Below are 24766 nucleotides of genomic sequence, written 5' to 3'. Positions count from 1 at the left end.
CTCGGCCGTTAAGGAATTAGCAGTCCAGAGCAACCCAAACCCACCAGACAGAATCCTCTAGCCTTCCACTGACTTTGCTCTAAGTCCTCAGCAAGTTGTGTAAACTCTCTGTCTCAGACTCCTAAAGCAATAAGGCAGGCAATAGCATCTCTTTTTAGCTCTCAGGGCACTAATAAGGCTGAGAGAAGTTGCTTTAATAAATGCTCAAGAGCGAAGTGCTCTGCATCCTATCATCAGAGCGCTGCAGCCCAGTATGAAGCCCGTGGATGCTCTAGCCCCGTGCATCTCACGAGGAGCCTCCACCGTTCTGCCCAGAACGTTCTCACCCCCGAAAGAAGCCTGGGATCTGGCAGCCCATGAACTCTTGCCTTCCCAAATATCAAAGAGATTCAGCCCTGGCTTATTCTTTATTTCTATCAAGGGGGCTTTGAACCAAAGGGATTTTTTCAGAGAAAGAAAACTCTATGGAATCTTTAGGGTCCAGGCTCTTAAAAGAAAACACTAAAACTGGAACCAGTTCAAGGCTCTCGTGTCCAATTAAGGAAATACTCACATTCCTGTCCTGGCTCTGGCCCTAGCATGCTTTCTCTCTTTCCACATCTACGCAGGAATGTACTTTAACAGCCAGAAAAGAGGTTACTATCACCAGGACACAGATCATATAGCAGAGGGCTCCTCGGGGTGGACTCCAGCAGGCTGATACCTTCCTCGAATTAGACAAAGAGCACAGACCACAGAACAATCCAAATTCCCTTCATACCACCCTACCCCCCGTCATTTCACCCACACCTCTGGACCAGAGAAACTCCATGGCTCCTGTGGGGTTAGGAAAAAAGAGAAAAACACTTACAATAGTTTCTTGTGAAGAAAAGCACTTTCAGTTTTCTTTTCAAATATACAGGATGTCAGCTAGCTTCCTCCAGGGCCAGCTGTGTCCCTCTTGATTTCACACCCACTGTTCCTCCTTGGAGGAACAAGCAGTGAATTATGCACGCTGAGCAGCTCCTTCTGAAGGCCTCTGCCAACTCTGTAACCCAAGCTAACACCAGCTCACTGGAGTGCCCCGTGTACTTCACACCCACATGGTGCCCAGCCTTGGGATCAGATAGCTGGGTCCATATGACACCTTCCTGACCTTTCAACAACAATTCTACCAACAGGTAGAATTAAGGAGGTATTAAGCACCTACTACATGCCAGATGGTGGAGTTCCAAGGAATTATTTTAGGAGGTCTTTAGTTCTCTCCCATCTCCATCACCCCCAAAACCATCTCAAATAGACACACACACACTATGTGATAATAGGGGGTCTGATGGGCTAACAAGACAATCTAAGACAAATCACTAAATTGTTTTAGTGATCCCCTGAATAATTATAAAGCCGAATAAAAACAGCACGTGTGCTATGTAAGTACCGTTTGCATATAAAAACCCTAGCCTCTGTGATTTGATTGAAATAAAACTAAGTGTGTTGTCCTCCTCTAAAAAACAAAACAAAACAAAAACAAAAAAGCCCTAGCCTCTACCCTTCCTACCAGATTTTCTATCCCTGAGTTCCCTTTATAAAGAAATCAGGGGCTGCCTCTGGTGCTTGGCATGGTGTCCGTCACTGGGGAGATTGGGAGATGCCAGCCCCTCTAGGACCATCTGATAGCTGTTGTGATAGAGATGTGAGCATGGGGGGGCGTCGTGATTACTCTTGTCCTGGGGAGAAGGGTGCTGACTACCAGAATATAAATTCTACAAGGGCAAGGATTGAGTCTGTTTTGTTTACTGCTGTACCTTTACCACCTGGAAGGGTGCCTGGCACATAGTAGGCACTCGAGAAATAGTTGTTGAATAAATGAATGGTATCAGGAGAAGCTAAAGGGAAAGGATGCTACTGAGCTGGCCTCAAAGGATGGGTAAATGCCAGAGAAAGGCGATGCTAGCAACAAGAACAGCATAAGCAAAGACCCAGGGATTAGAAAGTGCCAGGGTGTGCTGGGAACCAGGAGAGAGCAAAAGAATCTAGATCTTGGAGGGGGACACTGGAGGCCCCTAGGACTCCAAGTCTGCATGTGAAATGCAATACTTATTTGTTAGGAAAGGGTCTTGTGCTCAGCCGCATGGGCTGTGCACCAAATTTCTGGCAGGAAAAATGTCTGGAACTTCTGTTAGCCAAACCAGTCCAGTTTTCCTCACCTCTACATTATTTGAGTTAATATCAGCATTTCTCCTCCAGTTGGGTGGGGCCTAAGCAGAAGTGTTAAGTAGGTCAGATTGAATTTATGTGAATCGTGTCTTCTGAGACTTCCCCTTTCCATCTCCTCTTGTTTCACACCTTTTTTCTGAGCCGCCTCAGGCACCCACTGATCTCAAGAAACCCATGCTCCCTCCTACATACTGGCCTTCCAAGCTCCAAAGCCATCTTTTTTCTTTTCCAAAGAAAAGTCCACTCTTCAACACCCTAATCTCAGGCAGCTGCCACGCAAGTGAACTTGATCTGCCAAACAAATTCACACTATTGTGAGAATGACATGCTCACAATACCTCCAGGGTCTCCATCTAATAGTGCCATTTCAGGCAGGCTGAGTGGGTGAGAGGGAAGATCTTTGTGGTCCTGGAGCCTGGAGTATGGTTGATGGTCGGAGGCTGAGGGGAAACTATGCCCTGCGAGGACAGAGAAGGAAGTGAACCTCTCAGAAGGGCTGGGTGGGTGCAACCATGGGCACAATAGAAAATGACTTCCCTAGTCTGTCACAGCCCTTCTGGAGGGATCTGATGGGAATCTTTGACCCCAGCTCAAATCTGACGACAGCATTGGAGCAGATTAACGCCAGTGATCAACGGGGAGGGGTATAAAAAGTCTGGGCAGATCATTTTCTTCCTTCCTTTGTACTAAGAAGGGACGGAGTTTTAGACCAAAGGATACTTCTCCAAGTGGACCCCAGGCACCCAGCACCCCTGCCCAGGCCAGGCCAAGTAGCCCACATGTGCACCAGGAGAGGTGGCCTTGACATCACTGCTGAAGTCCTGCACCAGTGTGAGCAAAGCTGATGACAGGTCGTGATGGCGAGGAAGGCCAAATGCCCTTTCACATGCTTGATGAGGCCCTGGGGTGTCAGAGGCTTCCATGAAGGGTTTCTAAGCCTTGAGAGTGGACGGCGTGGCACATGGGCTTGGGCAGAGCCGGGAACAGTACTGCTCACCAGCTACTGATGACAGTGGGGCAGCTGGCCCCCACGTCCTCCACCCCCCCACCCTGACATCAAAGCCTGAACTGCAGGACTCTTGCCTTGCATCCCCACCTGCCTTCTGAGAGAGCACCTGGCCGTCTCATTCCTCATCACCCTGGCATCCTCTTAAGAAAGGAAAATCAGGGCTTCCCTGGTGGTGCAATGGTTAAGAATCCACCTGCCAATGCAGGAGACACGGGTTCGAGCCCTGGTTCAGGAACATCCCACATGCTGCAGAGCAACTAAGCCCATGCGCTACAACTACTGAGCCTGCGCTCTAGAGCCCGCAAGCCACAACTACTGAGCCTGCGTGCCACAGCTACTGAAGCCCGCGCACCTAGACCCTGTGCTCCATAACAAAAGAAGCCACCACAATGAGAAGCCCTCGCACCGCAACAAAGAGTAGACTCTACTCGCCACAACTAGAGAAAGCCTGCACACAGCAACCAGGACCCAATGTAGCCAAAAATAAATAAGTTAAATAAATAAATTTTTAAAAAAAAAAAGAAAAAGAAAGGAAAACCAGAAATAGGGAAGGAGACCCTCCTGAGGCTGTTTTCTAACTTCACTCTTTAATGCCCTGATGTTACTATTGAAAAAAGCTAGAGCATTCCAGTCTTTCAGGAGGCTGGGGGCCGGCAGCCCCCGCCCCTAGCCACAGGCTTTTTTTAATTTAGGGGTAGTTGGAGAACCCAACTGAAAGCCCTGACCCACTTCACTTCCTGTTCCTCACTGGAGGGGGTCTCCTCCACACATGTTCCCCAGGGTTATTCTCCTGTTATTGCCTCCACCTCCAGGACCCTAATGTTCCCCAGTTCTTACTAATTTCCTCATTTAAAAAGAAGAATATATAAAGACTAATGAATTACACACCACGTATGATGTTGTCTGACATTCTTAATAAGAGAATGAACAGGTCTCTTTACTTGTCTGGCCTCAGTTTGCTCCTCTGTAAAATGGGCCTTATATTCCCTGCCCTCAGCTCGCCACACATAAGGGTGGAGTCACGGCAGACACTCGGCTTCCTTGGCAGAAAGGTACAGTGTTAAATTATTCTCTACTGGATCTGCTTGAAGATGAACAGTAAAAAGAAGGGATAGTGAAACCCGCATCAATTATTTCATTTTGTTGCTTGTTAACAGGAAAACATAGCAAAGGTAGCAACCCTTTCTTGTTTTCTGAGAAAGAGAGGCCAAGCCAGTTCTCTTAGAAGAGGATGATACCAAATATAATGGTTGATAACCCATCTCTCCCTCTTCCCAGCACATTTCTCAGAGTATTTGCACTAGTCTTGCACTTGCCAATGCCTTGGCTAGAAGCACACGGTGTGTGAACTGCTGCATTTCCATCAAAGCCCAGGGAGGTTCCACCAGCCTTAATTGGCAGGCAGATGGCATCCCGCCTTCACAGCCTGCCCTTCTGCACATGGGGACACGGGCAGATGAAAGCTATTTGTTCAACAAGGAACATTAAGAAATACCCTGGTATTGAATGCCAGCAAGTCACCCAGCTCTTTTTTTGTTCTTGGGACCTCCACATGTCCACACAGGCACATACACTTACATGCCAGGGGCACCTCGGCAGTTGAACAAGTGCTCTGTTTTCTGGGTCTAAGGTAGGGAAATCACGCTGACCTCAATCCAAATAGAAATAGAAACTTATCCAATTCATGTTGTTTTACCACTTTGTGTATGAGTGTTTGTCACAAGCAGCAACAAAAACCTCCCAGTGGCTACAGGGGAAACAGGTGTGAAGGACTGGTGTGATTCCAGTATCTCTGACATTCTCTTCCTTCCATAGAGCGATGACGGGGGCAGTGGGGGCCATCACCGTGACAGGAGCCCGCACAGGTATAACCATCTGACGGTAAGTAAGGAGGGGCGAGCTGGAGCAAGGGAGGTCAGAAGGGGACCTGCTGTGATGGCCCAAGAGAGAGGCTGTGTCCATAGGAGGTGCAGATGACAAGGTGAGAGGCCATGCAGAGATGGAGGCTTTAGAACTCAGTAATTGTTTGGATGTGAGAACAGAAGGGAGAAGGAATTGGAAAAGTCTTGGAGTTCTTGAGCTTGGGTGACTGGAAAACTGCCACCATCCACTGGAAAAACAAAGCCCAGAAGGGACTGATTTGGGGAGAAGAGGATCACGTCAGTTTTAGATGGGTGGGGCGTCCATGTGATGACTGCCTGTTGAGTTGCGGCTGTGGCTGTAAGTGTTGTCACACCATCCACACTAGTTTCTCTCACTCTGGGATCCCTGGTGGCTAAGGCTTCTGTTCTGAAGGTCAGGTCTGGCAAGTCTCTGTGCCGTGGGTGCTTTGAAGCTGTTGCAGACTGGGTTCTTCAGAGGCAGCTGTGGAGACAGGGTTTGAGGCCAACACTGATGAAAGGAAGGGGAAGAAGCAGGCTTGGGCCGAGAAGGAAGTCTAATGCAGGCTCAACAAATCTCAGCCAAGCCTATGGGGAGCTTTGGGGGAAATATTACCTGTCAGAGTGTCCCGCATTGGGACAAAATGCCTGGGCCTTTGTTCTCCTGCATCTGCGGTGTGGGCTGTCCTGGGGAAGGCCTGATCTTGGCAGAGGAGGCCCTCTTTAGCCGAGGCTGACCTTGAAGAAGCTGGGAGCTGGATGCAGTCTGCTGACCCCACTCCCAGCAGCTGGGCAGCAGGTGCTCCCCTGAAGCGGATCCAGGTGGCACATTTCCATTTCTATCACAGACCCCAAAGCTTGCAACTCTGCTTTCTTGCCTCTGTTCCATTTGCCGAGCATCACGGAGGACCACAGCTTGGGGAATCCTCCTGGAAGGGACAGATTAGATGCCAGCCCATCTTCTCCCTTTTGCAGGCAACAGAATTAAGGCCCAGAGAGAGGAGTTGACTTTCCTCAGTTCTGACAGTCAGTGAGCGTGAACTCAGGACCAGCACTGGTCCTCTGGCTCCTCAGCGTGTGCTTTCCCAGGAAAAGAGACTGCTCTGTGCCCAGCAAGTCATGGCGGGCAGACCGTTGCTCCCAGCTTGGGGATCGGCTATAGGTTGTGCCCCGTCTTCACCTTCATTGTCTGCAGATTTGCTGGGAGTGCTCAGGATGCACACCCCAAAATTAAGTGAGGTGGGCACAAGACCTGGAGAGCAGACTAAATTCAGATTCGCAGAAAGGCAGGCGCGAGGAGTGCTTAGAAATCAGACTGTCGGATTCCCAGAGCAGTTCCTTGCCTCTGATTTTTATCGTGGGACGAAGCCAGCTCCGCAGGGGTCATTCTGGAACCTTTTACAATTGCTCTCGATGGACTAGGCATTGGCACGGCCATCAGCCTGCACTGGGCGCATTGGAGGAAACATCCCCATGAAACAACCCGTGGGATTTCCCATAGAGCTGGTGTTGAGGACACTCCTGATGACGTTCCACTGTGTCTTCTGGTTCTCCCTCATGAAGCCCCATGGGGAGCCTCAGCACCAGGAATAGCTGTGCTTCTCTGAAGCAGTTGCTTCATTTTTATAGCATAGGTGTAGTGAATGCTGTCCATGCTTTTCTTTTTTGCTTTGCAGGTTAGGAAGTCAGAGCTCGATTTAAGATAACTTAGTCCAAGTGCGTGGGACCTTAAAATATTTGATAAGGTATTGACCACACCAGACTTAATCCTCTTCTTTTATTTTCCCTTCCTCCCACATTCCTTCTCCTTATTTTGTTTTAAACTTTGCTCTCTTTTATGTGGTTTCCGTAAACTCCCTCAAATACTTTGTAGGATGATGTAATGTGTAAATAACAAAATTAAATGTGACTTTTTGGAGGCCTTCAATTTGTCTTGGGACTTGCTGCTCTGAGTATTTTCTTCTGTGTAACAAGGATGGAGTTGTAATGGCTTCCAGGAGGACCTGAACCTGGCCTTCCCCACCCTGCAGTACAAATCATGGTCGCATCTTGGAACCACTATGGATGAGGTTCAAATGCTAATGGGAGTCCTAGAGCAGTCCGACTTCCTAAGTGGTCACCAGAATTCAGGTCTTCCAAGGGTCTGGGGGAGAGTATCATATTTTTCCCACTTTGCCCTGTGTGTGCCCAGGACCAGCTAGTTGGATTGCCTTGCTGGTTGAGATGCAGATGTGATGCAAGTTCATACCCGGAAGTTGTCTGGGTTTTGCAAGGGCACATCGCAGTTCTTGGAGGTATTTAAATATCTCCAGGTGGGTCAGTCAATTACAACTGCCTTCACGCTGGTGTTTACACAAGCTGGGGCATTTTCTTTCCCTCCTGCAGTCCTAAATGGCCCTTAAGAGGCATTCTTTCCAAGCTGACACATCAAAGCACCTCCTCCTGGTATTTAGAATCTTAAACCGCATTTCCTAGGGGTGAACACATCAGTACAATAGGGATTTGAAAACCAGACGTGTCCACCTTTCTGAGTGACTATCTCTACTGTGGCCAGGGCTTACTGGGCCAAACATTCACTCCAGGATTCCTGAAGTCCTGTGCTTGGCCCTGATGAATCTGTACAAAAGGAATTATTCATTCTCGGATGTCAAGTGGGCCGATCACCACAAGCAGACAACGCCCAGCCCTACACAGGGTGTGTATTATCCTTTGTCTTTGGGTTATTTCAGATCGCGGGGAAGGGGAGGGAAGATAGCAACGAAAGCTTTTGGAAATGACACTTACAGAGCAGGAATTAACCTCTCTTAGCCTCAAGTTCCTTGTCTGCCAAGGAAGGGGCAGGGATAATAATGCCTACCTTGCAGAGCTGGTATGAAGAGTAAAAGAGCTCAGTGACAGAAGACACCTGGTACAGCACCTGTCACAGAGTCAGATGGGGCTCCTTAAATGGTAACTATTTCGACCGTGTAAAATGCACACGGTCATCTCAACATTGAGGCTTTGCCAGCTCACGGTGTGCTCCACAGACCAGCACCATCAGTATCACCCGGCAGCTTGTTAGAAATGCAATTTCTCAGCCCTGCCCCAACCTGCTGAATCAGAAGCTGCATTTTAAGGAGATCCCCAGGTGACCATATGCACATCACAGTTTGAGAAACATCGAATTAAGGGACGTCTGTTTTACCTTTGAATCTGGTGGATTTGATGGCATTTCTCTTGGCAGCCACAGTCAGTAAATGAGTCTGTCAGTCAAATCTAGGCAATATTTACCTAACACAGCCTGCTTGGGGCCAGGATGGCTCTGTGGTAGCTCTGGCCAGCCCGTGGCTTGCCCTGCTCACCTGCCTGCCGCGGTCACCTGCTCAGTGGCCAAGGCTCCGGGGAGATGGAGGGCCCCTTGTTTACAGGGCAAGCACAGATAAGGTTTCTCACAGCCCCACCTGAGCTCCTGAGCCAAGGTAAACTTGCTCTCCAGAATCACTCCCTGACTGGAAAATGTGTCAGTCTATTTATTTCTCACTCCCACTGGAAAAAAGGTGGGGTGGGGGGGAGTGGTTGGTCATGATGTCATTCTTTCCACGGAACTTCTCAAAGGCATCAAATTTCACGGTGACTTCCAGGCACCGCTTGTGTTTCGCTCCACAGTACAGAACAGAACTGGCCAGAAGCACAAGTTTCTCTTCCTTCTCCCAGCTCTCTGCCCCCTTCCTCCTTCTCTTTCTGGGGTTTTCACTCCCTGCGGGTTCAGCAGGCAGCCCTGCAAAAGGAACCTGGGAGCCACGAGGTGTGGAAAGTTTTCTTAGCATTTCTCTCACAGGTGACCTGTGTCTGGGGAAACAGTTGCTGGTTGGTGGGGATGGAGGGCAGGTGCTGGCTCTAAGTGGGTAGGGAAGGAACTCTCTGGGGGCAAGGTTAGCACTTTCCAACTCATCAGAGAATTAGGAACAAAGGGTGAAATGATTTTTCTAAAACCATACAAAGAGTCAGCAACAATTGGGACCATTGCATTCATCACAATTCTTGCTTACATTTCTCTGGAGAAGAGCTAAGACTTTCTAATTGGAAAGTCTGGCTCCCACAGTCTGACCAGAGAGCACTGGAGGAAATCTGGACTCGTGCTAGGAGTGCGAGCCCATCATTCATTCCCTTTGTCAATACATCAAGATCTCCTGTCATTCAACATTGCTTCCATCCCAAGTCTGAGGTACTTACTAAGAAAATGAGAATTAATAGAATAAGAGAAGGGCATTATGCAGACCAATAAAGACAATGTGCCGTGAACTAATATGATTAATCCAGTCCAATTTAAAAACTTTAAAAAATGTATTTGTAATATTTCAACATGTAGATAAAATCAGAGACTAACACAGTGAACACCTATGGACACACTTCACAGCTATGTCAGTCAGGACAGAGTTGGTTGTGCTGTGGTAACAAACATCCCCAAATTTCAGTGGCCGAGAGCAATAAAGGTTCATCTCTCACTCATCCACCTGTACTCCACAGGTTTTCTAGAAATATCATGTCTGCTTAGGGCCTGGGGAGGAGAGAAACTTTGCCTCTGGGCTGCCATGTTGGCCAACACTTTTGTGCACTGACACCAGAAATGTAAGTCACTTCCACTTCAGTTCATTGGCCAAAGTCTCCAGGCTACCCCTAACTTCAAAGGGAATGGAAAATGCAATCTTACCATGGGCCTGGAAAGCAGAGAGCCAGAAATAATTGGTGGACAGCATTAATGATGGCCACATCAGCTTTAGAAAATATTAGCATATTGTCTTATTTGCTTCAGGTCTTTTTACTTCAAAGAAAGTAAATATTAGAGACACAGCTGAGTTTCCCTCTGTCCTCTTCCCCACTCCATTCTCCTCTCTCATTTCCCAGAGTGAAGCACTGTTTTGAATTCAACATCCTCGTGCATGTTTTTATATTTTTTATTATATTTATTGCATTTTTATGTATCCATAAACATTATAAAGTATTATTATGCTGTGCCAGCTTTTAAACTATATATGTATATGTGTGTGTATACATAATCATAATCTTCTGTAATGTGCATTCCTCCCCTAGCATTACAATTATGAGATTTTCATCTATGCTGACACACACTGTACTGTATTCCATTGTATAACTATAATACAATTTAGTCATCCAGTCTCATGGACTTTTAGGTTGTTTCCATGTGGCAGCATACATCTTAATACATGTCTCCTTGTGCATATATACAAGACTGTACGCCTAGGAGTGGGATTTCTGGACACGACCAGCTACAACTTTACTAGTAACAGCCAAATTGCTCTCCAGAGTACTTGTATCAATTTACAATCCCACCAGCAGTGAATGAGGCTCCATGACATAACAGATCTTTGCCAGCACTTGGCATTGTCTAACATAAATTTTTGCTGAGCTGGTGGGTGTGTATGGTATTACATTACTGTTTTAATTGGTATTTCTTTGATTAATAGTGAAAGCAAGCATTTCTCTGTATTTTTATTGACCTTCCGGGGTTCCTCTTCTGCAAATCAATAGTTTATATTCTTGCCCGTTTCCCCCCATGTGTTGTTTATCTTTTTCTAATTAATTTTAGAGATTTCTTTACATGTTATAGTCACGGAAAATATCTTCTCCCAGGCTATGGCTTGCTTTTCACTTTGTCATAGTGGCCTTTTGTTGTGTAGAAGTTAATTTTAATGTAGTCAAAATTATCCATTTTTTTCTGGTTTCTATTTGTGTGTGTGCATTTCTTAGAGAAATCCTTCTTTATATTAAAGTCATGAAGAATTTTTCTATAGTTTCATCTTGTATCTTAAACTTTTGCTTTTTGTTTTTATTGAAGAATTCTTTAATCTACCTGGGGTTGATTTAGGGTAGAAATCTAATTTTGTATTTTCCATATGAAAACAGTTGCTCCTTAGACTCGTTTACTAAATAGATCCACACTGATTTGTGACATCTCTGCCTTATATTCTTTCCAAGTACAGGTGGGCCAGTGGCTGGGCTCTCTATTCTGCTCCATTGGTCTATCCTTTTGCCCAAATGATATTGTCTTCATTACTAAATATTTTGATGATAAGTCTTGATATCTGGTAGGGTAAGCTCTTCTACCTTGTACTTTTTCAAAATTGCTTCTCAGTTATTCTTGGCCCTTTCCTCTTCCAAATCACTTTTGGGATCAGATTGTCTAGTTCCAAACAAAACAAAACACCCTGTTGGACTTCGATTAAAATTCCATAGATGAATTTGACATCTTTATGATTTTGAATGTTCCTATTTATTCATTTCATTGTATGACATGTGATTATGATTTCCAAACCCTCCATAAGACCCCTCATTTCCTCCTCTGCTCCCCTCTCCAACCCTTCTCACTTTTACTCAAGCATTGCTTACTTCCTATTTGTTATTGCAGCTTCAGTATTTTTACTTGTATTTCTTTTTTTAAAAAAATTATTTATTTATTTTAATTTTTGGCTGCGTTGGGTCTTCGTTGCTGCACACGGGATTTCTCTAGTTGCAGTGAGCGGGGGCTACTCTTGGTTGCAGTGCGTGGGCTTCTCATTGCAGTGGCTTCTCTTGTGGAGCACGGGCTCTAGGCACACAGGCTCAGCAGTTGTGGCCCTCAGGCTCTAGAGCACAGGCTCAGTAGTTGTGGCACACAGGCTTAGCTGCTCTGCGGCATGTGGGACATTCCCGGACCAGGGCTCAAACCTGTGTCCCCTGCATTGACAGGCGATTCTTAACCACTGCGCCACCACGGAAGCCCTTTACTTGTATTTCTTATCTCCTTCAAAGATCTCCTAATTCTTCCAACTTTTCCCAGTGTGCAAAAGGTAAAACCTAGACACATATCATAACGACAAAGGGCAAAGAAAAGGGTTCCAATAGTCTCCTATGAGGAGATATGACAGCATAATTACATACAGGGGGGCGCACGATAATCTTTTCTGATCTTCAGGAGGTAGTATGGGAAAGAGGCCATTCTGTTGAGTATGAATCCCAGCTCTATCATTTACCAACTCCAATTTTGGGCAAATTACTTAACCTTACTATGCCTCAGTTTTCCCTTCTGTAATGTAGGGATAAAAATATTAATTATCTCACAGCATTAGTATGAGAAAAATAAGTTAATGTATGTAAAGTGCCTGGTATATTGTGTGTTATCTATTATTGTCATTCCTAAGATAGGATTACCATGGCACACCAGGAATGTGGCTAGTCTGAATGTTCAAACTAGATAATGTCAGAGTAACTCAGTAATCTTAACACCAGACAAAGAACTTACTGGTTAGTGTTGTATCTTCTCATTAGGTAGAAGGGCACCATCCACATTATTGTAGGTTTAATCATTAGTGGTCGTCAGTGGTGCTAGTTTAGTGTTAACCATGTTGCAAATTTCACAGAATCTTTGAGTTCAGGGTTGGATGGTGCCCAAGAAAATCAAATCTAATTTCTTACCTCATGCTTGAAACCTCTTAAAATAAAGCTATAGAAAAGGAGGACTTTTATGAAAGAAGATCAGAAAAGCAAGAATATTGAAAGGGTATCAGATCTACTTAAAAAATAAAACTGAGGAGATGGTAGAAAATAGTATGAATCAATAAAGTTTCAAAGATTGCTGGGAGTGGCCATTAAGAGAAACTGAGGGCTTCCCTGGTGGCGCAGTGGTTGAGAGTCCGCCTGCCGATGCAGGGGACACGGGTTTGTGCCCTGGTCCGGGAAGATCCCACATGCCGCGGAGCGGCTGGGCCCGTGAACCATGGCCGCTGAGCCTGCGCGTCCGGAGCCTGTGCTCCACAACGGGAGAGGCCACAACAGTGAGAGGCCGGCGTACCGCAAAAAAAAAAAAAAAAAAAAGAGAGAAGCTGAAAGTAAGGGGGGTGGTTCTAAAGAGCTGATAGCCTGGGTCCAAAAGAGAGAATTTCATTCAGAAAAATGTCTGTACCTTGGAAACCAAGGGCATATTCTCAAGAGTCCACATTACTGCCTAAATGGGTTATTTGAAGGTCTTGGAACAACCCCTCCCCTCTTCCTGCCACCAGGCTGCCAAGAGACCTGGTACTTCTACTTTTGTGTTAAGACTTTGGGTGCCCTACTGAAAGAATATATATATATATATATATATATATATATATATATATATATATATATATAATTTATGAGGAGTAAGCCCATATCATCCAAGGAACACTTAGATTGAATTCCTCAGCTTAGGCCTAGCTAAGAGCAGGACATAAGTTATATACATAGCAAAAGAAGTTCTGCTGGGCAGAGGGGAAGGGAAATGCTCTGGGCGTTGGGACCCTCTTACAAGCAGGGAAGGTCAGAATGCAGCCTCAGTGAAACCAGAGCAGGGAATGGTGGGGGGATGGAGTGAGGTAATACAGTATAGCGTTGTGAGTGAAGGTGTGGGAGGGGAGGGTGAAGGGTGGTTGGAATCACCCACCTGGAGTTGGCTCTAGCTCCCAGAGGTTTCTTTCAAATGATTTGAAGAGCCACAGACCTGTGGGGAGTCTTGACCCCCTCCAAGGAAGCAGGGTTAGATCAAGGCCCACATGTCACCATGTGGGATCTCCCTTCTGAACGCAGACTCCAGGGTCAGACAGTTTTACATGCACTGTGGTTTGTCCCTGATGAGAGCAGCACCCTGTTTACAAGCACTTAAATATTTTTTTGTTGCCCCTTACACCCCTGGAAGCTGGAAAGGACAGTAACATTCTCCCCAAGATATGGAAGAGAACACTGAGAGTCAAAGAGGAGGGCAACTTGCCATTGGTTCCACAGCTGGACAGGAAGGAGTCAGACCGGCCTCACATCGGGAGCCCCACAGCTGCCAGAAGGGAGCTTTGAGCCAAATGGAGAGCTGGTCAAAGCTATGGCAGGCACTTACCCCAGGTCATTATCTTTGAACATGACTGGGCTGGGCTGGCTGCCCTAGGTGTTTCCTCCCACAGGGAGGGGTCTGCTAAGGAGCTGCCACCCTGTAGAGGTCATACACCTGGGTGTGGGCACACAGTACTGTCATGAGGCTTGGTTGCTGCCCCGGCTGCAACAGCACCTCCTGCTCTAGCCCTGTGGTCACCGCCACTCCTCCATTCTCTTAATTAATTCATTCAACACACAGTGAGCACTGACACACTAAGAATACAGAGGCAAAATAGGCCCCTACCATGGCCTTTTAGCATGGGGGAAGGAGGCAGTGCCTAAGCAGACGAGGGCAATGAAATCTTGACTCTCTTTTCAAGAGCGGGAGGATTGTGAAGTGGTTGGTATCACAGACTCTGGAGCCAGAATGGGAAAATGAATTAAGGCAGGAGGATATATTTGAAGGTATCGTAATTGAGAATGTTGTAGAAATAAAGAAAATATAAAACTTCTGTTTAAAGGATTCAGTGTTAAACAAGATAGATAAAAAATGGAACTCACACCTAGAAATATTGTAGTAAAAGTTAAGAACATTAACAACAAGGAAAATTCTCAAAATATTTATAAAGAAAAAGTAGATCAATGAAAAAGGAAAAAGAATCAGAATGATATGAAACCTCAATAACAAAAATGCATACAAGAAACCAATGAAGTAATATTTTTAGTGTTGGTGGAAAAGGACTTCAAGCCTAGAATTTTATATCCAGCCAAAATATCATTTAAATGCAAGTAAAATAAAAGTAGTATCAAGTATATAAGGCTTCAGAGGGCTTACTCCAAACCCCTTTTGAAACATTCTTAGAGCCAATTTTTCAGTGCAGGAAGCTAGAAAAAAGCTCCAGAATAAACCTAGAAGGAGGAAGAGGAGAAGGAGGAGGGAGGAGGAGGAGGAGAAGGAGGAGGAGCAGAAGGAGGGGAGGAAAGGAAAACATAACATAATGTCAGAAATCAGAGAGACAGAGTGCAGAAACAAGACATTAAGCTGGTTTCTTGAAAAGGTTGTAAAATATACAAATAGTATATGACAAAGTTAGAAGAAAAAAAAAAGATATGTAAACATGCAATTAATATTGAAAGAAGCACCAGCACAAAAAGTTTTAGACTAACAATATTATGAAAAATTGAAATTTGGAGACATTAAAATTGGTACAATTCTGGAAAAATATGAAATTCCAAAGTTGCAACAGTAATAAACAGCAAACTGAATTGTCAAGTATTCAATAAAGAATTACAGTGTAATCAAAGACCTCCCCTCTTCCTGAAAAGCCCTAGCCTCAGATGGTTTTACAGATAAGTTCCACCTAATCATAAGGATGAGATAATACCCTGACATATACAAACTGTTCCAGAAAATAGAAATCAGTTTCGCCTTTGTTATAAGACTGGTCTAACCTTCATTACAAAGTCAGATAAGGATAGTAAAAAAAAAGAAACAAAAAACTATAAGGCTATTTCATGTTTGAATATTGATATGAAATTCTACATAAAATATTACCTAACTGTATCCAACAGTGTATTTAAAAAGTTATGACCAAGTAAGGTTTATTTTTAGAATACACGAAAGTTTAATGTGAGAAAAAACTATTAAAGTAATTTTTACCATTAATGAACAGAAGAAGAAAAATTTCATGATTATCTCAAGAAATGTTTTAAAAAACATTTGAACTTTTATTGTGAAAACCATTTGTATCAAATAAACACTTTTGAATTTTTTAAAAAAGTCTCCAAAAAAACTAGAATAAATGTTTATTTTCTCAACTTGATGAAGGCTATATATTAAGTGTCTACAACATATATATTACATGGAGAAAGTTTAGATTCATCCCCACAATCAAGGGTGCCTGTTATCACTGCTATGGCTCAGCATAGTACTAGAGACTTAGCTAAAGCAATAAAAATCAGAAAAATAAATAAGAGCTATAGGAAGGAAAGAGAGAGAACTCTGACCGACCACACTGACAACTCAACATAATAAAAAAATTATTAGCACTGATAAGAAAGCTCAGCGTTTGCTCAATGAAGATATCACAAATGTCTTTCTTCTATTGATATATCACCTATAAAAAGTATATTAAAATAGAAAATATATGAAAAACATACAGTTTTCTTCAAAATAGCAAAAACAAAACAAGCCATGATGTATTTGAGTATCATTCTTACAAAAGGAGCATAATACCTTTAAAGAGAAAAAAATTAAACAAAAACATCAAACCTACAGAATGGGAGAAAATATTTGCAAATCATATATCTGATAAGGGGCTAAAATCCAAAAAATATAAAGAGCTCATATAACTCAATAGCAAACAAACAAATGCTCTGATTTTTTTTTTAAAGAGACATCTTTCTAGAGAAGACATACAAATGGCCAACAGGTAAAAAGGCACTCAGCATCACTAATCATCAGGCAAATTCAAATCGAAAGCACAATGATATATTACCTCACACCTGTTAGAATGACTGTCCTCCAAAAGGCAAGAGATAACAAATGCTGGCAAGGATGTAAAGAAAAGGGAACCCTTCTGCACTGTGGGTGGGAATGTTAACTGGTGCAGCCACTATGGAAAACAGTATGGAAGTTCCTCAAAAAAATTAAAAATAGAACTACCATATGGTCCAGCAACCCCACTTCTAGATATATATCCAAAGGAAATGGAAACAGGATTTCTAAAAGAAATCTGGACTCCCATGTTCTTTGCAGCATTTTATTCAGGATAGCCAAGATTGAAAACAACCTAAGTGTCTGCCAATGGATGAATGGGTAAAGAAGATGTGAGATACAGATATAGATATAGACATAATCTCACATCTTCTCTATCCATTCATATGTTTTATATATATATGAATGTTATTCAGCCATGAGAAAGAGGGACATCCTGCCATTTGTGACAACATGGATGGACCCTGAGGGCATTATGCTAAGTGAAACAAGTCAGACAGAGAAAGACAAATACTGTATGATATCACTTATACGTGAAATCTAAAAAGCTGGACTCATGGAAATAGACTATAATGGTGAGTGCCAGGGGCTGGAGGTGGGGGAAATGGGGAAATATTTGTCAAAGGGTACAGAATTCCAGTTATAAGATGAAATAGTTCTGGGAATCTAATATACAGTAAGGTGATTATAGTTAATAATACTGTATTTATACTTGAAAGTTGCCGAGAGTAGAACTTAAATGTTCTCACCACAGAAAAAGAGATGGTAATTATGTGATGTTATGCAGGTGTTAGCTAGCACTGTGGTGGTAATCATTTCACAATATACAAGTATATCAAATCAACATCATTGTACACCTTAAACTTACACGATTATATGTCAATTATATCTCAGTAAATCTGGGGAGGAGGGCAGAAACTTCAGTGTTTATAGAAATCATATGGGGAATCTTGTGAAAATGCAGATCTAATTCAGTAGAAGTTGGTGTACCTGAAATTCTGCATCTCTAACAAGCTCCCAGCTTCCAGATGGCAATGCTGCTGGTCTAGGGACTACATTTTGAGTAGTAATGCAATAGATCTGTGCTTTCCAATAGGTAGCCATATGAAGCTATTTAAATTTTAATTTAAATTAATTAAAATTAAATTTTAGCTCCCCAGTCACACAAGCCACATTGCAGCTGCTCAAATAGCCACATGTTGCTAGCGGCTATCATACTGGACAGTACAAAAGTATAGAACATTTCCATTATCGTGGAAAGTTCTATTGGACACTGCTGCTTCAGCATCCAACTATTAAAGAGTATGTAAAACTTGTAAAAGATCAAAGCAAGAGTTCAGTGATTTACTGTCAGCCTTATAAGGAGCTTACTCGGACTTTAGGTGACGGTGAGGACTGACTAATGTGTTGATTGTGTACATCACTGTCACCAACCTGGATGAAGGACTCAGAAGCATGTACAGTAAATAAACAAATAATACAAAACGAGGAGGGGAACACTTCCAAGATGATAAAAAGTCTAGAATAATATAAAACAAATCAGAAGCCAATAAGAATAAAACAAATTAAGTAGGCACAAGTAGCAGGTAATATACTTAGGGATGCAGGAGTAGGGGATGAGTAAAGCATATAAATATAAATGGGAAATGACTAGAAGTGTAGAAAAAAAGGAATCAAAATTAGGGTCCATGAGTTGTGAACGACAATAACAAAAAAATGCTTGTTAATAGCATCATAAACACATTATTGGTCAGAAATGTATCTGGCTCAAGCCTACAAATGAATAAATGAATGAATCAATCAATCAGTGAAAGAACCAACCAACCAAATCAGAGGGGGTGCCCATTTAGGGGGTAAGAAGAGGTGTTGAGTGGGAACACAAGTTGGGGATGATAGGAAAAGGAAATAAAATTAAATCAAACAAAACAAGAGAAGGTCTTCGCTTAGCTTGACGATGATAATGTACATAAGTTGAGAATAATGACCTTGTATGTCTATACCGGGAGTTTAAAAAGAGAGAAAGCAGATGGAGAGAGATAGAAGATCTCTCTTGATAGAAACATTAGTACAAGGTGGTATCTTTAAGGCCATAAGACCAGGTTCTGAATTGGTTGGGGTTTTGTCAGTGTTGTTCTTGTTTTTTAACTACTGCTTGACTTTGGACAAATTGTTAAGCTGGCTGAGAGTCTCTTTCTCTTAAAAAATTGGAGTTAAAACTGTATCTGTCCTACCTCCCTCTCAGGACTGTTGGCCTGGTGAACAAAATCACAAATGAGATGGGAAGTTGCGCTCCTGGGAAGAACTGTAAAGTGTTGTTACTGTGACGAGTGCCGGGTTGGGGGTGAGCAGCAACGGGGTCCTTGGTCTCTCGCACTTAGCCTCACCAGCAGCATTTCAGTTCTGAGCTGTCTGGCTGGGAAGGGACTCTGCCCACCATCCCTGGGGCTGAGGGAGCTGGGCCACATCACTGAAACTCAGGCCTCTCAGGTGCTGCCGGGGAGGTTCGGGGCTCTCTTCTGAGGACACAGGACCCCGGAGGACAGGCAGCCCATGTGAAGCATGTCAACTGGAGTGGAGTGTCCTGAGGTCAGAGTGACCCTGACCAGAGAATGGGGGCAGTGGCATCCCCTCCTCTGCCTACCACCTCCACATCCCCAGCTCCACACCCCCTCCCCTGGCCTCCCAGCACAGGTGTCAACCTGGCCTCCTTGTCAACAGCTCACGTGCTAGTGAGAGACACTAGAGCAGCCTTCATTCAAACCCTGCTCCGCTAACCTGCCAGCACATTTTATAATTTGCAGAGTACTTTAGCTGATCATCCTACGAGGCGGTTGTTATTACCTTCTTTCCATGGATGCAGACGCAGGCACAAACAGGGAGAGTGACAGAAGATAGACACTGGGGGATTGAGGACCCAAATCTTGGATTGTTTGTATTCGAATCCGTGCACGTTTCAGTGTCTTGTGCTGCTGTAGGCCTCTTGCCTTCTGGGTGCAGGGGACCCAGAAGAGGAGAATGCTTTTCTTTCCATGCCCCTGGCTCCCAGATGCATGCCACCTGAAACCACAGCGGTCCACACCGGCGCTTTCCTACTCTTTCTTTGGGTTCCCTCTCCGTGAAAAATTCTTACTACACTTACGCCCAGACCTCCGTGGGCTTTAAAGGATGTAAGCACCTATATAGAATGGCAGGCTTCTGCCCTCTGCTGGCAACTCACGAGATTGCCCTGAGCTAACCCATCCATTCAATTCCACCAAATCCATTTCTTCTTCTTTGAGATCACTTTCTTTCTTGAATAAATACTCTGGGATTTTTCCAGCTCTTACTGTGTCTGAACAGAATACAAATAATAATATCATACAATGAGCATCAGACTAAAAGTTAGGAAACCTGGGCTCGAAACTGCTTGTTTTTTGTGGGATATTGGGCAAATCTTTCAGCTTCTTTGAGCCTCAGTTTCCTTATTTGTAAAATGGGTATAATATCTACCCCTTGGAATGACCGTGAGGATTGAGTGATAGGAAATACTTGAGGGTCACAGAGTGGGGTCTGAGGATAGTCCCAGTTAATATTTGTTCATACTCATGGCTTTGCAGGATTTCCAGGACTCCTCCACTTGCAGGAGACCTCCTAAATTCAGTTCAAATATTTCAAAGAATCATAGAGCTGGAAGGCAGCTAAAGGCAGGTCACAAAGTGGTTTTTAGAGGCTCCCTGTAACGCACATTAAAAGTAGCCAATACCCTATTCATTGTTCAAATAGTCCTGCCCCCAAACCTCACCCCATATCCTCACAAAATGCGGAAGCTGAGCGTCTTAAGAAGCAGCCCATTTCCCCTTTGGCCAACTTGGCCTGGGAGCAAGTTCTCTCTCCCTTGTGGGAGAGCATCTCACTTGACCCAGAAGTGAGGCCCAGAAGTAAGGTCAAGGGGAATGCTTGGGGCATATGGTACTTTCTGCCAAAATGCATTTGCTCTGCTCTTTGGTGGATTAGTGTAAGCTGGGGGCTGCCTGGTTCTGCCTTTATTAAAACATCTCATTCTTGAATTCTCCCACGTTGGAGTGACATTTGGAAGAACAGAGTCTCTACCTTACAATGCAAGTGTTTTTGAGTGGGTCTTTTGGCCATTCGTAGCTCCATGTGGAAGCCAGCCCCACTCACTGATGCCTGCAGCACAGGGGTCAGAACTACCATTGGTGAGAGGTTATTTGGGGACAGGTAAGCCTGGATGAGGTGAGGGACCTAGAGCAGTGAGGGGACCAGGGAAGGCCATCTGGGGAGAACAGCACCCAAACCGGGAGGCTGGGGACATGTTCGGAAAAGGAGGTGGAGAAGGCAACTTGAATATCTTGACAGTTTTGGCAGAGGAGCTGCTGAGAATCATCTCATACTCTTTGCCACTTGCGGGCAGGTTTTGCATTCCTGCATTAAGAAATCACCCAGTCTGGGGACTTCCCTGGTGGCGCAGTGGTTAAGAATCCACCTGCCAATGCAGGGGACATGGGTTCGAGCTCTGGTCCGGGAAGATCCCACATGCCTCAGAGCAACCAAGCCTGTGCGCCACAACTACTGAGCCTGCGCTCTAGAGCCCGTGAGCCACAACTACTGAGCCGCATGCCACAACTACTGAAGCCAGTGTGCCTAGAGCCCGTGCTCCTCAACAAGAGAAGCCACCGCAATGAGAAGCCCACGCACCACAACGAAGAGTAGCCCCTGCTCGCCGCAACTAGAGAAAGCCCACGCGCAGCAACGAACACCCATGCAGCCAAAAAATTAAAAAAAAAAAAGAAATCACTCAGTCTGGATGGCTACACACCTCAGCCTCCCAGAGCCCTCCCATTCTCCCCAGAACCCAAATCTGATTGCCAAGCGTCTGCCCTGCAGCTCATTGTTCTCCTACTTAATCCATCTTCTATTCCCTTTGGAGGGAAGGGAGAGGGATAGTGATGATGTGGAGGAGATACCGGCAGGTTTGCCCATTCCTTCCTTGCCTTTTATTTGTACATTACAGACACCGTTTCCCTGATTCACTATTTGTGGGGTCTCCAGAAAAAATTAATTCTGTATGCTTTATCTCCCCTGCTAGTCTGTGGGAGCCTTGAATGTAGGAACCAGGACTTCATGTGTCTGAAGCCTCACATAGTGCCTGGCACACGACAGGTGTACAAAAATGTGTGTTGAATTTAAATGAACAGCAAGTCATCTGAACAGTTTAAAGTTGGAAGCTTGACATCATTTAGTCTAGTAGCTCTCAAACCTGGATGTGCATTAGAATCACCCTGGGAGCTTTAAAAAAAAAATTAGAGCCCTAGTCCCTCCCTAGACCAGTTAAATCAGAATCTCTGAGAGCAAGATTTTCATAGTTAAATGACCAGAAAAGAGCTCATCACCTGAAGGCATGCTGCAGTGAATCCTTTTATGAAACTGAGGTCACTTTCTAATGCACCCTAATTATCCACTGATTATGTTTCAGTCATATAATACATTTTCTTAAAGTTGAGCCTATGTGCTCTAAATACATAGAACATGAATTTTTAAATAAGTAACTAGCAAATATAGAAGGAAAAAAGGTAATTTTCACTGGGTATTCAGAGACTTGCCCATTTGTGGAGTGGCAAAAGGTTCAGCATGATATCATAATGGTTGAGCTGAATTTCATTTGAAAAAATGACAAATAACCCAAAGGATGGAAAGGAGTGAGAGAAGGAAGACCCCCACCCCCAATAAGAGTCTTTGTGTGACCTATTGGGACAGATTCTGGTCCAAAGATACCTTCTTTGGGGACTTCCCTGGCGGTCCAGTGGTTAGGACTCCGCACTTCCATTGCAGGGGACGAAGGTTCGATCCCTGGTCGGGGAACTAAGATTCCATATGCCTCACGGTGTGGCAAAAAAAAAACAACCCAAAAAACAAAGACACCTCTGGAAATGTGTATATATCTGAATATCCTCTGTTTAAACAGAGCAGAAGTGATAAGAATCTAGTGTGGGTTTCAATTATATTAAAGTGTCTGCTGAGAGAAGCTTGGCCAGCACTACCTACACAGCCCCAGCTGCATGGAGATGGCAGGGAGGGTTTTATAGATCACAGCACTCCAGGACTGGAGCAGGGTAGAGACAGGCAGAACCTCAACGTCTTCCTCTGAGTATGGTCCGGAACCAGCAGTGTGGACCTCCCTCATCCAGGAGCTCGTTAGAGCTACTGAATCTGAATCTGCACCATAACGAGATCCCTGGATGGTGTACAAATACACGGAAGGTTAAAAACATTGCCTTTAAAGGTGCCCCACTCAGCCCCCTTCTGATGATTGCCACTGGCTTTACGTGGAGAGGGCTAGATCTTTTCTTTCTCACCCCAGTAGCTAGTGTGTAATAAACTCTTACAATATTTTAACAGCCTTTCTGAGCCCTCATGACATTTTCTCTTTATACAGAAAAGAAAAAAAAATTAAAAAGAAATGAAATAGTTGTCATTACTGATTTGAGGCCCAGAGGGAGAGAGGAAGAGATCAAAAGTCAACATCTGTGATTCTGCAAATAGAAAATGAAATGTTTCCCAGGCGGGCTGGGAAGCAGCCATCGAGTGCTTGGCTGGTCCTTCGTGGTCCTGTTGGAGGTGGCTGAGTTCAGCCCAGAGCCTTTAAAGGGCTGAGGTGGGAGCGCTTAGCCAAACTCCCAGGAAAACTTGAGGTGGGTCTGCAAAGGCCTAGGCACCAAGAGCGTAGGCCACTAACAGTCCTCTGCTCACTGGAGACCCTCACAAGGAGCAGGATAAAATATAACCTGGACATTGGACACTTCGTACAGGTAATGCTCCAGTTACCTCCTCCCCACCCCCACCCCCAGCTCTGAACCTTGTCCTTCCTCTATCTGGGGACCAGGTCTATCTGGGGAGCATGAAAGTGATGTAGGGTCCGGAGCCTTCTTTCTGCTCTGAGAGAAAAGCCAGAGTGTTGCAAAGTAATCAAGCTGCCAGCATTCTGGGCTGAGGTCGAACATGATGGGGGCCAGTGGGGTGGTCAGGGAGTGAGGGGATTCGTTACAGAGACTTAAGTCTCCCAGAAATCCCTGTGATCCATCCATACCTGGATGGGCTTCCCCATCAGGGCTCCCAGAATAGGTGGGACAGAAGCAAAAGTAGTGAATGTTACAACTGGCTTAAGTGAGCTCCTCCTGTGGGCCAAGCATGATACCAGGTCCTTTTCAAGCATCATCCCTGTTACTCTGAACAGGAACCCTACAAAGCAAGTAGTCCCCCATTTTACAGAAGAGGAAAGCTGAAGCTCAGAAGGCATGAGTACCATCCCTATGTTCAAAGAATTAATACACAGCAGAGCTTGGATGAGTACCCAAGCTCAGTGGTCTTCTCCCTACTGTACCTACCTCTGTACCCAGGGATTGAAAAGCACCCAGTTCTGGCTCTAGCCCTTAATTAATTGGCCCCATAACCTTAAGCAAGGCCTTTTGTTTCTCTTGGCCTTGGTGTGCTCATTTGTAACAATGGGGATTAATAGGCCTCCCTTGCACTCGGCAAATCCCCAGTGGGTACTAGTTTTCTTCCTTCTTCCTTTTAAAATGAAGGGATGGCCTTGGCATTAAGATGTAAGTCGTGGAGGTTTAAGACTGTGTGGCTGACCACCCGCAGGGAGGGCTACTATCTCAGATGGAAGGGCTCCTCTGGCGGGGTTCCTGTGTGAACCAGCATCTTTGCTCTCCTTCATTGCCATACCTGGCTCAATGCTCTGATCACTCTTGTCCTCTGTGTAGCCTTGGGACCTCCAACCAGACAGGCTCACCTTGACCCAGATGCAGTTTTCTTTTCCCTACTCTGAATTCTGGCCAAGAGCAAACCTCAGATACACTGGCCTCAGGACCATCGATTCTTGGGCCTCCTGCCGGCACTCCCAGCCTGAAGGGCTCCAATGAGGGAGGGTGCTGGGGGGCCAGGGCTAGAATGGTTCCTCTGCTTCGCATCCCCTCTCCACCCTGCGTCCCCTCTCCACCCTGTGTCCCCTCTCCACCCTGCATCTCCTCTCCACGGTGGGGAGAACACGTCAGTCCAGCGATTCAGTACTGAGGGGCCCCGAGCCAGAGTCCCCTGGCACCCTGAACAGGGTGCTCATTGCTGCCTGGGCTCATGCCTTAATCACTCAAGAATCAGAGCTGGGTATCACTGAACCACTCTTCATTCCTGACTGAGTACTAGGCAAACGGTCAAAATTGGATGCATTCCTGGCTTGAGGGTTGAGAGTAGGAAGAAACACCTTCTTTGTATATTTTTTCTATATGTTTGGGTTATGGTTTCTTTGGGGGGTAAAGCATTAAATGT

Source organism: Phocoena sinus, chromosome 13 (genome assembly GCF_008692025.1).
Source record: "Phocoena sinus isolate mPhoSin1 chromosome 13, mPhoSin1.pri, whole genome shotgun sequence".
Taxonomy (NCBI): domain Eukaryota; kingdom Metazoa; phylum Chordata; class Mammalia; order Artiodactyla; family Phocoenidae; genus Phocoena; species Phocoena sinus.
This window is presented reverse-complemented; position numbering follows the sequence as displayed.